This window comes from Poeciliopsis prolifica, unplaced genomic scaffold (assembly GCF_027474105.1).
Source record: "Poeciliopsis prolifica strain line A6 unplaced genomic scaffold, Auburn_PproV2 SCAFFOLD017, whole genome shotgun sequence".
Lineage (NCBI taxonomy): Eukaryota > Metazoa > Chordata > Actinopteri > Cyprinodontiformes > Poeciliidae > Poeciliopsis > Poeciliopsis prolifica.
Genome location: NW_026562392.1, coordinates 937731 through 941331, shown reverse-complemented (window position 1 = coordinate 941331; position 3601 = coordinate 937731). Strand labels below are relative to the sequence as shown.

Sequence of the window (3601 nt, the reverse complement as noted above, 5' to 3'; positions counted from 1 at the left end):
CCATCTGTGAGTTCAGTCTATTTGTTTCTACATGTTTTCCGGCCTGTGCATTCAGATATCTAAACCTGGTGAAGATGACTTGTTGAAGAAGAATGATGGGGCTTTTGGTGACTTTGAATGTTTTATGGGTTTTGGTACCATACAGTCGGGTCTGGGTGTTTAACAACCTGTTGGTCTGCTGGGCTGTAGATCAGCACAACCATCGCTCAAGCCTAAAGACAAGAAAGGTCTTCTTTTCCTATGGTTGCTTCATTTGATTGAGTTTTTTTCCATTAAGCGAACCTGAATGATCATGACCGTGTAGGGGCAAGTAGGTGGTAAAAAAAACAAAATGACCCAAGCGCCGTTAAGTTGAAAAGAACTTATTCAGGTTTATTAAATGATCTTGTACGCAATGAGAACAAAAGCAGAATGAGTTCTGTCACACAAAGTTACAAGACTCTCTTTGAGAAAAAGTGCAAAAAATATTTAGGAGATAAATTCTGAGAACTAGCTTCTCATTCAGTCACTTTGAGAGAAGTTACCTTCTTTATCTGCATCTCTTGCAGCTGCAAAAACCAGCTCTGGCAGATTATCTGTGGCGTGGCAAGCAGAGAAACCTTTTCCACACAAAGTCCACAAGTAATATAAAAATAAAGACGAATATGAAGCATAAGTTCAGACAGTCATAAGACTTTAGGGACCAAACTTCAACAGTCTTAGGACTCCTACCAAAAGCAAATGGCCACTAAATTTATGGTAACTAAGAAGGTGGTTTGGTAAAAAGCCAGGTGTGCATATGAATACAATCAGATTTCTACGGTGGCCCTGAGGTGCAAAACACTACAACATTAACAAAAACACAACAACATTAACGAAAACACAACAACATTAACGAAAACACAACAACATTAACAAAAACACAACAACATTAACAAAAACACGACAACATTAACAAAAACACAACAACATTAACGAAAACACTACAACATTAACGAAAACACAACAACATTAACAAAAACACAACAACATTAACAAAAACACAACAACATTAACGAAAACACAACAACATTAACAAAAACACAACAACATTAACAAAAACACAACAACATTAACAAAAACACAACAACATTAACAAAAACACAACAACATTAACGAAAGCACTACAACATTAACGAAAACACAACGGAAGAGGTAGGTCCCAGTGGGAGACCTAAGAAGTCGCTGATTGGACGACAGGTCGTTTTACTTTTGAACCGGAAGTTATGCTGGAGTGCTTCGTTTGATTGAAAACCTAAGGAAGCGGGAATACAGTCACTTCGCCATGTATTGCCCGAACTGTGGAAAGGAGGTGGTTGAGCCGTCACCAAATTTTTGCAGTAATTGTGGCAAGAAACTTGTATGGAGGATACTCCACAATGTTCAAGTAAGTTAAAAAGTATAAAGGAAGATTCATATTTCTTATGGATGTAGTAACTTGCTAACGCTAGTGGTCTCCAGACCGTGTCCACTGTCATCTAGTTGTTCATTATAAATGCAATTAAAAGTACACAAAGTCGCTATAATACAGCAGAATTGTATTAGCTATATATCGTAAGGTACGTTACAGCTTTAGGCACTACTTTTTTAGGATAATTGGTGTCGTTCTGGTTCTGCTGCACTGCGATCAGGCTAGCCGCCTTTTTGGAAGCGAACTCGCACTTAATTTATACTTGTGGCAGCTTTACTTCAGTTCGTAATACATATCGTCTGTTTGCATGAATGTGATGTGCGACATTTTTTCTTTGCTTTACTTCTAGCACAACAGACTGTCCCATCCTGCCGTACACCAGCCCTCAGCACCTTCCTTGAATAGAAAAATGAGGAGCGACCAAAGTATTCTCTTGGGAGAAAGGGGTTAAAACAAAAGGTAGAAATGAAAGTTCGGGTAGGTGCTAAATTGGGTTCCCCTGTGTCGGGAGCGATCATTACAGCCAGAGAGACGAATGAGGCGGATCTGACCATTTTCACGTCGCTTCTGATCGATTTCTCGGTAAAACAACTCATATAATCATGTGAAGGTTGTAACATTGAGTTTAATTGGCAGCTGTTGTTTAAAAAATTGTATAATAAATAAATAAACAAGATCTTCTGATGCTGTTTTTTGTTATTTTATACGCCAAGAGAATCGCTCTTTTTCCAACGTTTCTCACGTAAGCCTGGCAGAAATAAGTCAGGCACCAAACACAGTTTTCCCAACACGTAGTGTGTATGTAAAGATTTTTGAGAATTTGGAAACAGTTCTTTATTCCCCAAGGTTCGGTAAGGGTAGGAAAGAATGGAGGAAATTATAATCTGGTCCCCCTCCATAATATGGGAACAACTTAATTTACCAGCAAGATTTTTTTCTCTGTTTATTCCTCTCATCATCAACAATAAATCCTGTGATTTTGGTAGAATTTGCTCCTTGTTTGCCAGAGTTATGAGGGGAAAGCCATATATTTTAGGTGACTAAAATAATCTGTTCCCCCTTCAAAACATGGGGACTATTTACCAACAAGTCTTCAACTGTGCTTATTCATCTCTTCATCAACAACAAATTATTTGAAAACATTTCCTCTTTATTTGCCAGAGATATGAGGGGGAACCATATATTTTAGCCACCTGAAATAATGTGTCCCTTCCAAAACATGGGAACCAATTAATTTACCAGGAAAATGTTCTCTTCATTTCTCAAAGGTAAGTGGCCTTGGGATTTAAACTATCTTTCCACAGCTGTCTTATATCACATTATCCTTCTCGAAAAACCATCAATGCACCCTGAGATGGCCAAGCCGAATGGCTTCAGTTTTGTCGTAGCCATTTACATGCTATATGTAATTGGGCCCCGTGGAGGGATACGTGCGTCTTGTAAACCTGCGAGTTCTCAGAGCGATGCCTTGAGGATTCAGCTGCCTCAGCAGTCTCATTACAACATCACGTTTGACACGCAGGTTGTGTTTTAGTTTGAGAACTTGCCACATGGTCCGATAGCCAAATAATTGCCCTGGTCCTCTAAGCTGGGACATAATGGCACGTCTCACTTCAGGAAGTGGAGAGTAGTTGCCTCTTCAATGCAGCCCTGCTACTTTCAAATGAGTCTTTACTGAACGCATGCTAACCGACACTTCGTGATTGGTCTGGAGCATGTCCAGTATCACCAGTATCAGTATGTCCTGACTCAAAATATTTACGAATAACAGTACTAAGGTTTGGATCACTGAGAACATTCTTGTTTTCAGCAATCAAGTTAAAGCCAGAAGAACTTCCGGTTCAAAAGTAAAACGACCTGTCGTCCAATCAGCGACTTCTTAGGTCTCCCACTGGGACCTACCTCTTCCGTTGTGTTTTCCTTAATGTTGTAGTGTTTTCCTTAATGTTGTAGTGTTTTTGTTAATGTTGTCGTGTTTTCGTTAATGTTGTTGTGTTTTTGTTAATGTTGTCGTGTTTTCGTTAATGTTGTCGTGTTTTCGTTAATGTTGTTGTGTTTTTGTTAATGTTGTCGTGTTTTCGTTAATGTTGTCGTGTTTTCGTTAATGTTGTCGTGTTTTTGTTAATGTTGTCGTGTTTTCGTTAATGTTGTCGTGTTTTCGTTAATGTTGTC

The 3601-nt window shown here is 38.9% G+C and overlaps 1 long non-coding RNA gene across 1 annotated transcript; it reads left to right on the top strand.

Moving 5' to 3' along the window:
- The first annotated feature begins 1368 nt into the window (after nucleotides 1-1368).
- LOC129367477 (uncharacterized) lies at nucleotides 1369-2105 on the top strand. The gene is made up of 2 exons (XR_008606708.1): nucleotides 1369-1405; nucleotides 1779-2105. It is a non-coding gene; the product is annotated as an uncharacterized LOC129367477 (long non-coding RNA).
- Nucleotides 2106-3601: the final 1496 nt, after the last annotated feature.